Source organism: Coregonus clupeaformis, unplaced genomic scaffold, assembly GCF_020615455.1.
Source record: "Coregonus clupeaformis isolate EN_2021a unplaced genomic scaffold, ASM2061545v1 scaf5612, whole genome shotgun sequence".
In the NCBI taxonomy this organism is placed as follows: domain Eukaryota; kingdom Metazoa; phylum Chordata; class Actinopteri; order Salmoniformes; family Salmonidae; genus Coregonus; species Coregonus clupeaformis.
In genome coordinates, this window is record NW_025539066.1 from 1 (window position 1) to 15,037 (window position 15,037).

The 15,037-nt window shown below is 41.3% G+C and overlaps 1 long non-coding RNA gene across 1 annotated transcript; it reads left to right on the top strand.

Annotated features, from left to right (window-relative positions):
• Window positions 1–1,746: 1,746 nt before the first annotated feature.
• LOC121538907 lies at window positions 1,747–5,362 on the top strand. The gene is made up of 3 exons (XR_005995284.1): window positions 1,747–1,813; window positions 2,439–2,466; window positions 5,331–5,362. It is a non-coding gene; the product is annotated as an uncharacterized LOC121538907 (long non-coding RNA).
• The last annotated feature ends 9,675 nt before the right edge of the window (window positions 5,363–15,037 follow it).

A 15,037-nucleotide genomic window follows, 5' to 3' on the forward strand; every position in this document is an offset into this window, starting at 1 on the left:
CCTTGGGGACCCCAGGACCGCGTTTGGGAAACGCTGGGGGTCTCTAACATCCACCAGCTCTGTGATGTCGTCATGGCGGAGTGGAAGAGGACTCCAGTGGCAACCTGTGAAGCTCTGGTGAACTCCATGCCCAAGAGGGTTAAGGCAGTGCTGGAAAATGATGGTGGCCACACAAAATATTGACACTTTGGGCCCAATTTGGACATTTTCACTTAGGGGTGTACTCACTTTTGTTGCCAGCGGTTTAGACATTAATGGCTGTGTGTTGAGTTATTTTGAGGGGACAGCAAATGTACACTGTTTTACAAGTTGTACATTCACTACTCTACAATGTAGCAAAGTGTCATTTCTTCAGTGTTGTCACATGAAAAGATATACTCAAATATTTACAAAAATGTGAGGGGTGTACTCACTTTTGTGAGATATTGTATATATGTGTATAGGTTTGGGAGGGAACAGCTATATGTTTGATATTTTCTAAGAAGTGATATGTGTCCCTAAAATAATTGGGGTGCTTAGTGGAGAGGGGGTTGATATAATTAAGATGTTGTAGGACTCACTGTTGCAGTCAGAAACAATTTCTCTTCCGGGGGGAACCTCAACGGGAACTATCCAGGTGTCTGGTTCTTTGTGTATACACCCACTAAATTGGTTGGCACTTAAAATAGCCTTTTGGGGTTGAGTAGTCAAGTTGAAGCCGCAGTAGCGAATTTACTTGGCTTTGACGGCCTTCTCGGTCTTCTTGGGGAGTAGCACTGCCCGGATGTTGGGTCCTCGTCGTTACGGAAGGCCAGCTGCAGGTGACAGGGGATGATGTGAGTCTTCTTGTTTGCACAGGCAGTGTCTCCGGCCAACTCCAGGATCTCAGCAGTCAGGTATTCAAGCACGGCGGCCAGGTAGACTGGTGCGACAGCGCCCACACGCTCGGCATAGTTGCCTTTGTGCATCAGCCTGTTCACTACATTCTGATTGTAATCCAGCTTGTAAAATTTGTTCCCAACATTGAAAGAATGTTTGTGTTTGTGTAATTTTTTTTACAGGAAGATGAAGGGGGTGATGTCCTGCAGGACCTAGCACAACATGTAAGGAAAATCATTGTGTACTAACCTGGGATATTTATGTTATGGATTATGTTTGCCAAAATACAGGGTTTACTTTCCGCTATCCCTAGCCGTTTAAATGTCTGACGTATAACCGTGCATGAGAAAGACACAGGTAGCATAATGTAGTCCCCATACCCATTCCATATGAGTGAGTGTCAGTAGTGTACTACACTGTAAACCCGAATGTTCAAAATAATTATTTGTAATAAGTAGTGTAAACTTAAAATGTTCTTAAAAGTTGTACTTACTTAAAAATGTTGAATGCCAGTAGCACTTTTCTTCTTTTTGAGTTTATTGAACTTGTAATTTTTCAATAATATGAAAATTTTTCATTTTTATGTAACTGCTACTTAAAATTATTATTTTTTAAACTTAAAACTATATGGATTAAACATGAATTTGTCTTATTTTGAAAGAACAAATGAATCAAATCAAGAACGAATTGAGAATAAAATCAATTGCATCAGATAGATTTGTATATATAAAATATCACACACACACACACACGTGTATATACATTTATAAATAATTAATTGTTAATAGTTTGCTTGTTACAAGGTTGGCTAGTTAATAAATGACATATATATGCGCTCACATATTTTATTTTGTAGTATTTGCGTGCACTTCCTCTTCAGGCAGCAGACCGGAGCCGAGGAGAAGAGCGGGAGACCGGAGGGTAACACTCAGCTCTGCACAAATGAGTTGTGAATGTAAGTAGTCAACATAAAACTTGCTTGAATGTTTGTTTCTGGAGGTTCAACGTGTTTTTAAGACGGACAAAATGAGTCACGTTAGCAATGTAAAACGGTTAACCGTTAGGTTAGCAAGCTAACATGCAAAGTCATCCCGCCAGTTAGCTAGCTGTATAGGCTACATGGCTAGGCTAATGTAGTTGTAAAAAACTAGTTGAGCCCAACGTGCAGCAGTGGATAGTAAGGTATCATGTACTGCTCAATAAAAACTCGAAATCTGTGCTGGAGCTGTGTCAGTGTTGTGAGTGAAAGCAGAAGCTAACTCCACGTGTTGTGCCTTAGGCTAACTGAAAGCTATTCTCTGCAAGTTTTATTAGCTGGTAAATGTTTTTGTTATTGCTACGATAAGAATGTATGGATGCTACCAGCCCAACGTTACCTAACTTTGATTTGTGTAATAAAATGTTTTGAATAATCTAACAGGCATCTTACACATCTACATTGTTTTAATCAATGTTGGTGTAGCTATATTGTTGTACACTTTTAGCATGAGGAATATGACTGCAGTTTTTGATAGTTCTGATGGAGGTTTAAACTTCATGACAGGTGTCCTGTAAAATAATATTTTTTTGTGTGTTTTCAGGTTGCTGCAACAAATATGACTTGGCACTGTAAGTTGTGTTCAGCTTCTTTTACCACTAGAAAATATTTATTTAAACACTGCAGACTGCAGCACAGCCACATTTAAAAAATGAGCCCGCTCCCATGCCTCCATGATGATTGCATGTGCACATTTCAGACACTTAGTGCACTGAGTACTCATCTGTCAAGATATCATACTCAAGAACATAACAGCAATGCAAAGGAGATTCAGGAACTTGTGACTTTCAAGTGTCCTTTCTGTACATTTCAGCAACCTTTTTCTGAGTCTGTACTCCTCAGTCACATAAGAACACACTTAAAAAAGCATGAGACAGTGGTATGCCCATACAAAGGTTGTAACTATAGCACAAATGTATACGCTTCTTTTAATTCCCATAAAAGTAGAGTGCATCAAGCGAGTCTTGCGTCAGACTTTGGTAGTGACATTGTCTATGAACATACTCAGAATCTCCAAGCCACCAACTCTAACGCCACTATTGATGTGGATGAAGAGTGTCCAGTTCAGAGCACAGAAATGCAGGATGATGAACAGTGTGATACTTCAAAACTAAAAAATCAGCTCAAACTTAATGCAGCATCTTTATTTCTAAAGATGCAGGCTATCCTTCATGTGTCAAACACAGCTTCACAAGAAATAGTTGATCACTTGAATCAGATCTTCTCTTTATCTCAGCCATTGATCAAGGATGCAATTAATGATATATTGCAGAGACATGGTCACAATATCACAGATTCCACACTCAATGAAGTTGTCAGTGCTGTCATGGACTCTAATGTTGTATTTAGTGCAACCTCCAAAGGTGCAGAGTTGTCCTCTTATAAGCAAGGACGACATTTATAGAGCACAACTATCCATTGGTAATGCCAGTAGAGTACCATTCAGAAGCACCTGGTCATACCATCATGAATGTTCCAATCCTTCAAATGATTCAGGAGCTGGTTAAAAACACAGATATCCTGAGCAAGATCAGAGAACCAAGCACTGAGCCTGGTTATTATGTGTCATATCGTGATGGCTCTCATTTCCAGGAAAATGAGTTACTCTCAACAGAAGATCTACACCTAGCAATACAGCTATATATTGACGATCTTGAAATCACTAACCCTCTCGGCACATCACGTAAAGTTCACAAACTTTGTGCTGTATACTGGGTCCTAGCAAATGTGCCGCCCAAGTATAGATCAGCAATGCACACTATACAATTGGCCATGCTAGCTAAAGTGACAGACCTCCAGAAATATGGATATGCAGCTGTACTTGCTCCACTGGTTCATGATGTTCACACACTTGAACAGGATGGTGTTTTCATTGAATCTGTTGGTCAGAATGTGAAAGGCACCATCATTCCCATATCAGCACACTGATAAAGTAAATAAACCTCATCCAGTTTCCAAAACATTAATGAACCGGAAACAATTGGAGGCAACGGGCATGAAAATGCCACGCTGCTCAGACTACTTCCGTTACTTGTAGGCAGTATGGTACCAGAGGGTAATGTTGCATGGGAGGTTTTGATGGACTTGAAAGAGTTGATGGAATTAGCATTGTGCCCATCATTTTCTGATGAAACATTGGACTATTTTGTTTGCAAAATCAGTGACCACAGAGAGATCCTACAAGAGGCTTTCCCTGAGTTTAGGCTTCGTCCTAAACATCACTATGTGGAGCATTACCCCACCTTAGTTAAGTGCTTTGGGCCCCTGGTGCATGTTTGGACCATGCGATTTGAAGCTAAACATCGCTTCTTCAAGAGAGTGGTGCATGACGCTCAAAACTTCAAAAATGTCTTGAAGACACTGGCAATCAGACACCAACACATGATGGCATATCACCTTGGTTCACCATAGTTTTTCAAACCAAAAACGCAAACATCCAGGGTTGACTCTGTTTTGGTTTCAGCTCTACCAGAAGTAGCTCAGGCTCACATTAGAGGACAAACAACTAGTGACACTGTCTACCGTACATTAAAGGTGACCATTGATGGCACAGACTATACCAGTGGCATGTTTGTGTCAGTTGGAATCAGTGGGGGACTGTCAAAATGTTGCAGACTAACACAGATCTACCTTGTGAATCACAATGTTTCTTTTCTCTGTTGTGATTATGACTCCTGGTATGTAGAGCATCTTCGATCATATGAGCTGTCAGCCATACAGGGAGCCTGTCTATCCAACTGCAATCTGACTTCAATGATACAATCCCACTCTCTGCATACAAGATTGATGGCTTGCTGCTGTTGACTCCCAAGAGGGTCATACAAGTGAGACAAAATTTAGACCACTCTATGGTAAGTAATTCTTCATAAAATCATTAATTGTTCATTTACTGGAAAATGTGCTCAATATAATCAATCATTATATAAATCAACATTAGGGCTGACCCAAAAAAATCAAAGCTTCGTTCATTGCCATGATAATCGATCATGAAGTCTGTGATCACTTTTTTTATTTTTTTTCCTTTTTGACAGCAGTTCTCATCGGCAATTGTTACATTGAAATGAGCAGGCTACTTGGCATCCTGGAAACCTGCCTGATAAGTTTTGGAGACTTGCAGTGTTTGTTTTGCCATACATTCATTATGTCCGCCAATTGCACTCTTTGGTAACACATTCTAAAGAACATGTCTATAATGCATTAAAAGCACAAAAATAACTGGCTAATGTTATGGTAGTTATAACGTACTGTGGAACCCAGTTCTCAGATTTTTCTTTCAAACACTGTCACTTTGGCATGGAGGTATAAAGCATTATGAATGCTGAACACGTTGGAGGTTGTCATTAATGATTATAAACATTTAGAAAGCCTTATAAATGCACTATAATGTCTGTGTGCTGATGTGTTTTTAACCTCCAAATCTCTTCATTTGTTAAAGTGATGGCAGCTGAAGCCCCACAAAACATGATTCTTCGTGTCATCGAGGCAGACCATGTTAGAAAATTAAAACTCATCTCCCGTCCAGCCTATGTTGATGCAGTGATTGAGATTTTAAAAGAACAACTGGAATTGGACTGTGACTTCAGTTTGCAATACAAAGATCCAGACTTGCCTTGTTGACATCGAGGAGTTACCACAAAAAGCCTGTGTTCATATTTCAGTTAGACAGGATTCCAGTTCTCTTGCATCAACTGATACCCTTTCAGATGTGTCATCCCCAGAACGTCTGAGCAGATGGCCTCCAGGTCCTTTACAAATTCCTACATTTGCATTTGACGTTGAGCTGACACTTAGAGATGGGAATGCTGAATTTGAAAAGAATGAAAGACCTCTTCAGTTGTCAAGGGACCAAAAGCACAATATTTTAGACAAACTGGCATCTACCATATATGGTTTTAAGGCTAACCCCAGTGATAAAGAGATAGCAATGGTGGCTGAAGCTCTTGTGAGGAAACACCCCTGTTTAAAAGAAGCAGGATCTGACAATGGATGGAATGGCTGGAAGAATAGCATCAAGTTTAAAATGGGCAATTACAGGACCAAGATGAGAAGGGCTGGATGTCAGGAGGTCGCTGTAAATGCTGGGAAAAGAAGCCGAAAAAACCCTGAGAATGAACCTTCACACTCCAACATCAAAAGGCCTAAGTGTGCAGAGGTCAACTTTCTGCCTAGCTTTCCTCAAGGAGAGGATCCCTCAAGTCTTGACCTTTTGTGGCAGGCTATTGTTGAGGAAGTAAAGAAGACTGAGAGAAACCTACCCCTTATTAGTAAGATGATGCAGAACACGTTTGCCTTGCGACGACAGACTATTGTAATGTCCTGCCCACCGGTGAAAGAGCTAATGGACCTTTGGCCTGCTCTTCATATGCAGTCTGAGGTAAAATCATCATCAATTTAATAAATTAATTCATTTTGTAGGTTCTTTTTTCTGTTTTTATCTTTGCTACTGTATGTCACATTGTGTGTAATGTTGCCTAATTTCATTCATCATAAAATAAATAATTGCTGTTGCTGTCCTTTCCTCAATGGAGGTATATGCAGAGTTCCAACGGATAACTAACCAGAACCTACCTAACACTTTCTATGCCGAGCTTGATCGCCACATTCCTCGTTTGATGGCCTTATTTAGACAGAAAGCTTCCAAAACTGGAAAGACTGCAGATGCTTTGGCAAAGTCCATGATACACAGGTGATTATACATTTCACAGGTAGAGTCTTAGTGTAATGTTGGGAGTTTAATGCTTCAAATAAGCTTTTGAATTCCACAATTGCACCAGTCAGCAGGTTATTAGTGGATTTATGTGCAGATATTGGTAATTAATTACTTAATTAATTACTTAATTAATTACTTAATTAATTAATAATTAGTTGGGACTGTTTGTCATTGGGTTTGATTAGTAAACTTGTCACAACACTATTTTAATCTTCTTAGGAATTACATGATGTCCACACAAGGCGTACCACTGTTCTCCATGCCCTTCCTGATTATCTACTAGAGGAAGTCTCTGGATTTTTCAGAACATGTGTGGTAAGTCCCAGTAAAGAGATACTGTAAATTAACAAATTAATATCTTCATTTCATTTCCAACACACTAGAATTTCTGTATATGTACCAGTGTTTCAACTACAAACCTCTGGCAAGATGTTTATAAGTGTGAAGTGTCATTTTGAGCCCATTACAGCATCAAAAAAATCAACTGCAAAGAAAATCAAGTAGCCGTCATTAGCCTCACAGTGGAACACATAAAAGTAGTCTCACTTTCTCAGCAACGAGAGCACAACGCAGCAGAATGAACAGGAGTCTTTCAGACTTGTGTATTTATTGTTATTTAAATGACATCCAACTAGGGGTGGAACAGTACACAGAAGTTACTGTTCGGTTCATACCTCGGTTCAGACATCATGGTTTGGTTTGGTACAATGGAGGGGAAAGCAAAACAAAAATGCAGAAGGCATTTTTTTTTATTGTGCATGTCTCAGGCTGTCCACTGAGCTAGCTGTAACAGCTTGAAGTGTATAAAGTAAGATGTAAACAGTAAACAAGAAGTACCCTGCATCATCTCCAGACTCCATCTGTCACTTGTAAACACAATAAGACAATCAGCTAGTAGTGTGATATGGGAGACAAGCGCTGCTCTCATATGTGAATGCACAGAGCAGGGATGTTAAAAGAGCAGCTTCGGTTACACAGAGCAGTTGACGAATTTTAGTGTTAGCTTCACACGCTAACGGCGAAGCTAACAGCTAACGGCAGAGCTAACAGCTAATACCGGAGCAAACAGCGAATCAAACGGGCCTGGAGGCCATTTGTGGTCGAGGCGAGAAGGGATACAGCTACGTCCGTGTTTGGTTGTATTTGGAAGGGACTAGTTCACTTCATGTGGACTCTTCATTTGGACTGGACTGACTGACTCGACATGTAGGCGGGGCTCGGGAGCTTCAGAGCTAAGGGCAGGGCTACAGATTAGGTGTCCCTAAAGAACCGCGTGTCTAACAGTAGTTCCGCATTACATTAATTAATTGGCACTCAAGTTTCATTTATTTTTATACTGTGTATTCTCCGTGTAAATTCATGTACCATACCGAGTACATTCCATTTCGGTTCAATACAAATACATGTACCGTTCCACCCCTACATCCAACTGTAATCAAAATTGCCACAGCCATAGTTTCAGTAAATGTGATTAGTATATGCTCTCCCTTTCATTTTTTTAAGGATGATATGGATGAGCCAGACCTGGGGGATGCATCAGTGGTCCTCTTTACAACAGTCAGTGATTATGCCACAAGCCCAGTTCACTACCACCCAGTGAGAGTCTCTGTCGTCCTAGAGGGTGATGTGGTTGTCAATCTCCCCAGGCTTGCTGATGCCTTCCTGGTAATGTTCGGCCTGATTTATGCACTACATCTCAGCTATCCCAAGGGACTGACAAACACTTTTGAGTTCACACAGAAAATCTTACTTGGTCTTGATGACTCTAAACTGTCACCCAAGCTGCAGACTCTTAAAAATGAGCTGATGTTGTATGTGTAACTGAAGATCCAAAAAGGAGTGGTGGATTCTGATGGCTCACTCTGTTAGAGCATAGTCCATAATGAGAATATGTCATGTCAGGTCCATGTTGAATACTGTTCAACTGTTTATGTTAAAGTTGCTGCTCTACTCAACTGGTTTTCAGCCAAATGGCACAAAGTACACACTGTCTTTGTACGTTTTAATGTACATTTTATTGTTGTTAAACTGAAATTCAGGGTTGAATTAAGTGTTTATATATGGAGGATATTTTTATTCATAATTCAAATTGAAAGGCCAAAGGGAAAACGAAGCGAGATCAAATAAAAAATATTATTATTTTACTACACTACTAGGAAAAATCATGCCATAATTAAATTTAAAAAGTCAAATGTAAAATGCAAAGCTTCTGTGACACTCTGGCTCCAGGGACTCTGATTTATGGAGCCAGGGTTGTTCATTTTCATTTGGGTGTATTTCTATGTTGGGATTTCTAGTTGTGTATTTCTATGTTGGGTTTTGGTTAGCGTGTGCTTGTTAGTCATATGACTCCCAATCGGAGGTAACGAGTGTCAGCTGTCGGCTCGTTATCTCTGATTGGGAGCCATATTTAAACTGTGTGGTTTCACTTTGTGTTTGTGGGTTTTTGTTCCAGTGTTGTATGTTCTGTCGGTGTCACAGAGGACTTCACGTATCGTCATTTGTTGTTTTTTCGTGGTTGCTTTATTAAATAAAGTCATCATGTTCACTCCACGCGCTGCGTATTGGTCCGCTCCTTCAGACGATCGTGACAGAAAAACCCACCATAGAAGGACCAAGCAGCGTGTCCAGGAGCAAGACAGCTGGACATGGGAGGAAGCGCCTGGTAAGGAGATCGAGAGGCTGGCGATGGCCCAGGTGGGCAAATCGTGGTCCTGGGAGGACATGCTCGGGGGCAAGGGACCTTGGGGGAAGATCAAGGCCCTGGCGAGAGAGGAGCAACGTGGCGTCAGCAGGGCCATCATCGTTGGAAGGACGAGAGGCAACCCCCAAAAAGTTTTTGGGGGGCACATGGCTTGGCGGCTGGGCAGCAGGAGGCTGCTACAGGGAGACGTGGAGAGAAGGCTATCGGATTACGGGAGCCATTGGCGAGTAGAGGAAGGGAAGTTGTTGCGGCACGGCGTGAGAGACTGATGTGTGTTACCAGTCCGGTCCGGCCCGTTCCTGATCCCCAGTTAAAGCCAGTGGTGTGTGTTCCCAGTACGGACCGGCCTGTTCCTACTCCACGCATCAAGCCTACGGTGTGCGTCGACAGCCCTGCCCGGCCTGTTCCTGCTCCACGCACCAAGCCCACGGTGTGCGTCGCCAGCCCAGCCCGGCCTGTTCCTACTCCACGCATCAAGCCCACGGTGTGCGTCGCCAGCCCAGCCCGGCCTGTTCCTGCTCCACGCACAGAACCTACGGTGTGCGTCGCCAGCCCAGCCCGGCCTGTTCCTGCTCCACGCACCAAGGATACGGTGTGCGTCGCCAGCCCAGCCCGGCCTGTTCCTACTCACGCATCAAGCCCACGGTGTGCGTCGCCAGCCCAGCCCGGCCTGTTCCTGCTCCACGCACAGAACCACGGTGTGCGTCGCCAGCCCAGCCCGGCCTGTTCCTGCTCCACGCACCAAGGATACGGTGTCTGCGTCGACAGCCCTGCCCGGCCTGTTCCTGCTCCACGCACCAGGATACGGTGTGCGTCGACAGCCCTGCCCGGCCTGTTCCTGCTCCACGCACCAAGGATACGGTGTGCGTCGACAGCCCTGCCCGGCCTGTTCCTGCTCCACGCACCAAGCCCACGGTGTGCGTCGCCAGCCCAGTCCGGCCTGTTCCTTCTCTCCCGCACTAGCCCTGAGATGCGTGTCCTCAGCCCGGTACCTCCAGTTCCGGCACTACGCGCCAGGCCTAAGGTGCGCCTCAGACGGCCAGAGTCTGCCGTCTGCCCAACGGCGCGAACTGCCCGTCTGCCCTATGGCGTCTGAACTGCCCGTCTGCCCAACGGGCGCCTGAACTGCCCGTCTGCCCAACGGCACCTGGACTGCCCGTCTGCCCAACGGCGCTTGAACTGCCCGTCTGCCCAACGGGCGCTGAACTGCCCGTCTGCCCAACGGCGCTAAAGCCGCCCGTCTGTACTGAACCTGCAAAGCCGCCCGTCTGCCATGAGCCTTCAGAGCCGTCCGCCAGACCGGGAGCCGCTAGGAGCCGTCCGCCAGACAGGAGCCGCTAGAGCCTTCCGCCAGACAGGATCAGCCAGGAGCCTTCCGCCAGACAGGATCAGCCAGAGCCTTCCGCAGACAGGACAGGAGCCTTCCGAGACAGGATCAGCCAGAGCCTTCCGCTCAGACAGGATCAGCCAGAGCTTCCGCCAGACAGGATCAGCCAGAGCCTTCGCCAGACAGGATCAGCCAGATCCGTCAGCCAGCCATGAGCAGCCAGATCCGTCAGCCAGCCCTGAGCAGCCAGGTCCGTCAGCCAGCCCTGAGCAGCCAGATCCGTCAGCCAGCCATGAGCAGCCAGATCCGTCAGCCAGCCATGAGCCGTCCAGCCAGGATCCGCCAGGGCCGTCCAGCCAGGATCCGCCAGAGCCGTCCAGCAAGGATCCGCCAGAGCCGTCCAGCCAGGATCCGCCAGAGCCAGCCAGCCAGGATCCGCCATTCAGTCCGGTGCTGCCCCTTAGTCCGGTGCTGCCCCTTAGTCCGGTGCTGCCCCTTAGCCCGGTGCTGCCCCTTAGTCCGGTGCTGCCCCTTAGGCCGGTGCTGCCCCTTAGTCCGGGGCTGCCCCTTAGCCCGGTGCTGCCCCTTAGTCCGGTGCTGCCCCTTAGCCCGGTGCTGCCCTTAGCCCGGTGCTGCCCCTTAGTCCGGTGCTGCCCCCGAGTCTGGTGATGCCTCTTAGTCCAGTGCTGCCCCTTAATCCTGTGGGGTTTAGTTGGGGGTGGTCATGTGGAGGAGGGTACACAAGCGGGTAGTGACTATGGTGGGGTGGGGACCACGACCAGTGCCTGAGCCGCCACCATAGACAGACGCCCACCCAGACCCTCCCCTAGACTGTATGCTGGTGCGCCCGGAGTTCGCACCTTTAGGGGGGGGTACTGTGACACTCTGGCTCCAGGGACTCTGATTTATGGAGCCAGGGTTGTTCATTTTCATTTGGGTGTATTTCTATGTTGGGATTTCTAGTTGTGTATTTCTATGTTGGGTTTTGGTTAGCGTGTGCTTGTTAGTCATATGACTCCCAATCGGAGGTAACGAGTGTCAGCTGTCGGCTCGTTATCTCTGATTGGGAGCCATATTTAAACTGTGTGGTTTCACTTTGTGTTTGTGGGTTTTTGTTCCAGTGTTGTATGTTCTGTCGGTGTCACAGAGGACTTCACGTATCGTCATTTGTTGTTTTTTCGTGGTTGCTTTATTAAATAAAGTCATCATGTTCACTCCACGCGCTGCGTATTGGTCCGCTCCTTCAGACGATCGTGACAGCTTCAACTGTCAGCTGGAAGTCGTTTCAGACCCTCCCACCAGCCGTTGGGCCATGCCTCCTCATTTAAATTGACACCTGTCACTTCTAAATGAAAAGCTTAAATCAAAATGTAAAAGGTGAATCTGAAAATGTCAATGTCAAATGTAAAACGTAAAATTCAAAAGATAAAATGTCAAATTGAAAATTATAAAGGGAAAAGGCTAAAATAAAACAATTATATTTTAGATTTTAATTGAAGTATTTCCATTTTAAGCTTTTACATCATACATTTAATTATGGCATGATTTTTCCTAGTAGTAGTAAAATAATACTATTAATTTGATCTTGTCGTTTTCTCTTTGGACTTTCAATTTGAATTATGAATAAATATATCCTCCATATTTATACACTATGGCATTTTGTTTTTAAAAGGTGTACTATATAGCTTTGGGAAGTACATTTTTATCAGAAAGGAAAGCTCTTCATTGATACATTTTCATAAATAAATAAACTGTCCTCAAAGTTTCAGGCTACTTTACTTTAGTAAAGTAGCCACCTTCCTAGTTGGAAACAGTGTTATAGGGACTTTATTTTCTTCTGAGGATGGGATGTTTATTCAGTTATGGAAATGGTTAAATAATTTTTATTGTCTTATTAATATTGTTAATTTTGCTTTTCGAGGTTTGAATTAATTTTCTAAAACTATACAGTGCACCCTGAAGTTGCTAGATTTGAACCAGATAGCCAAAGGAAGGCTAAACACTGCCTTTGTACATGTTAATGTACCGTTTTGAAATTTTAGCAGTTTTAGTTGTGAAGAATTTACAAGCAATTTGTTTATACATTGCTGCACTGCAAGTTTACAACCAGATGGCCAAAAGTGTGCCTTTGTAATTGTTTATTTAATTCTTTAATTCTTAATGATTTGTATTACTATTATTGTTATATTACTATTATTATTAAATAGATTGTTTCATTTTGTGCTAAAAGGCACAGGTGTGGGCAAATAATCTTTCTAAACAAATGTTTGGTCACCACCCAAGACTTGCTGATGCCCTCCTGGTAATGTTGTATTAACAGTTTATAAGCTATTTGTGATATAATGATATTTTCTTAATGTAATTTTAGCTTTTCTGAGTTTGAATATGTTCTACTATTACATAGTTCATCTTAAAGTATAAACAAAATGCCCTGAGGTAGACTTGTTAATTGTTATTTTTTATTTATGTTTTTTTATTTCATATTTTTTTGCTAAAAGACTGGGCAAGAAAAGTTTATACTAAACATCTGAATAGATGATGTTTTTTGTTTGACCTTTAAGTCAAGAGTACTTATTATTTTTAAGGCAATCAGTTGCCACAAATATTTTAAGTTTGGTGGTAAATTATTTTGAGTTGTAACAAGTCTATGTTTTTGAGTTATGGGTAATCAGAAGATTGATTGAAAAAAACGAATAAATGTTAAGTTAACTCAGGATATTTATGTTTCATTTTCATGCTTGAAATTATTAAGTTCTCTTGAGATATTGCAATGAGAAAGATGAATAAATATTCTGAGTAGCATAAACTGAAAATGTTTGAGTTGGCTTAATCAGTAAATGTAATTGAATTATAATTTACAATTACATTTAACATGAACTCCAAATATATAAGCAATGATATACTCAAATGTTTGAGTTTATGAACTCAAAAAAACTGTGGGAACTGATTGCCTCACTTTCTTAAAGTTCTGCTTACTTATTCGGGTTTACAGTGTATATGTCTGTGCTATGTGCAGGCAGCTAGTATAATTATTGTTTGTGAAGTAAGTATGGTGATTATTATTATGGTTCTGGTCGTCTGAGATACCAGCAAGTAGGCTATACAATATCAAGACATGTATGTATTTTTCTATTAGTGTATTTGAGTTTCTTCTGTCGTTTCTGGATGATTAAATTGAAATTGCATCCAACTTTATATGGCTTGTTTATTTTTATAAAAAACGTAAAAAATATTTTTAATAAATTTTTCATGAAAAGGGTCTAAAATATTGTTTTAACGTTCAGCACTAGAAGGACATATGTAGATACAAAGTTTTTTTATAAAAAACGTAAAAAATATTTTTTATAAATTTTTCATGAAAAGGGTCTAAAATATTTTTTTAACGTTCAGCACTAGAAGGACATATGTAGAATATAACATACAAGGGTTTTCAAATGTGATTAAAAAAATAAATAATTATATGAATATTTTCTAAAATCATGTTTTAGGCAAAATCCACAATGCAACTAGTTCGGCATGTGAAGGGATACAATTATTTTTTATAAAAAACGTGAAAAATATTTTATCTAAATTTTTCATGAAAAGGGTCTAAAATATTTTTTTTACGTTCAGCACTAGAAGGACATATGTAGATACAAAGTTTTTTTTATAAAAAACGTAAAAAAATATTTTTTCTAAATTTTTCATGAAAAGGGTCTAAAATATTTTTTTAACGTTCAGCACTAGAAGGACATATGTAGATACAAAGTTTTTTTATAAAAAAATGTAAAAAAATATTTTTTATAAATTTTTCATGAAAAGGGTCTAAAATATTTTTTTAACGTTCAGCACTAGAAGGACACATGTAGAATATAACATACAAGGGTTTTCAAATGTGATTTAAAAAAATAATAATTATATGAATATTTTCTAAAATCATGTTTTAGGCAAAATCCACAATGCAACTAGTTCGGCATATGAAGGGATACAATTATTTTTATAAAAAACGTGAAAAATATTTTTTATAAATTTTTCATGAAAAGGGTCTAAAATATTTTTTTAACGTTCAGCACTAGAAGGACATATGTAGATACAAAGTTTTTTTATAAAAAACGTAAAAAATATTTTTTATAAATTTTTCATGAAAAGGGTCTAAAATATTTTTTCACGTTCAGCACTAGAAGGACACATGTAGAATATAACATAGAAGGGTTTTCAAATGTGATTAAAAAAATAAATAATTATATGAATATTTTCTAAAATCATGTTTTAGGCAAAATCCACAATGCAACTAGTTCGGCATGTGAAGGGATACAATTATTTTTATAAAAAACGTAAAAAATATTTTTTATAACTTTTTCATGAAAAGGGTCTAAAATATTTTTTTAACGTTCAGCACTAGAAGGACATATGTAGATACAA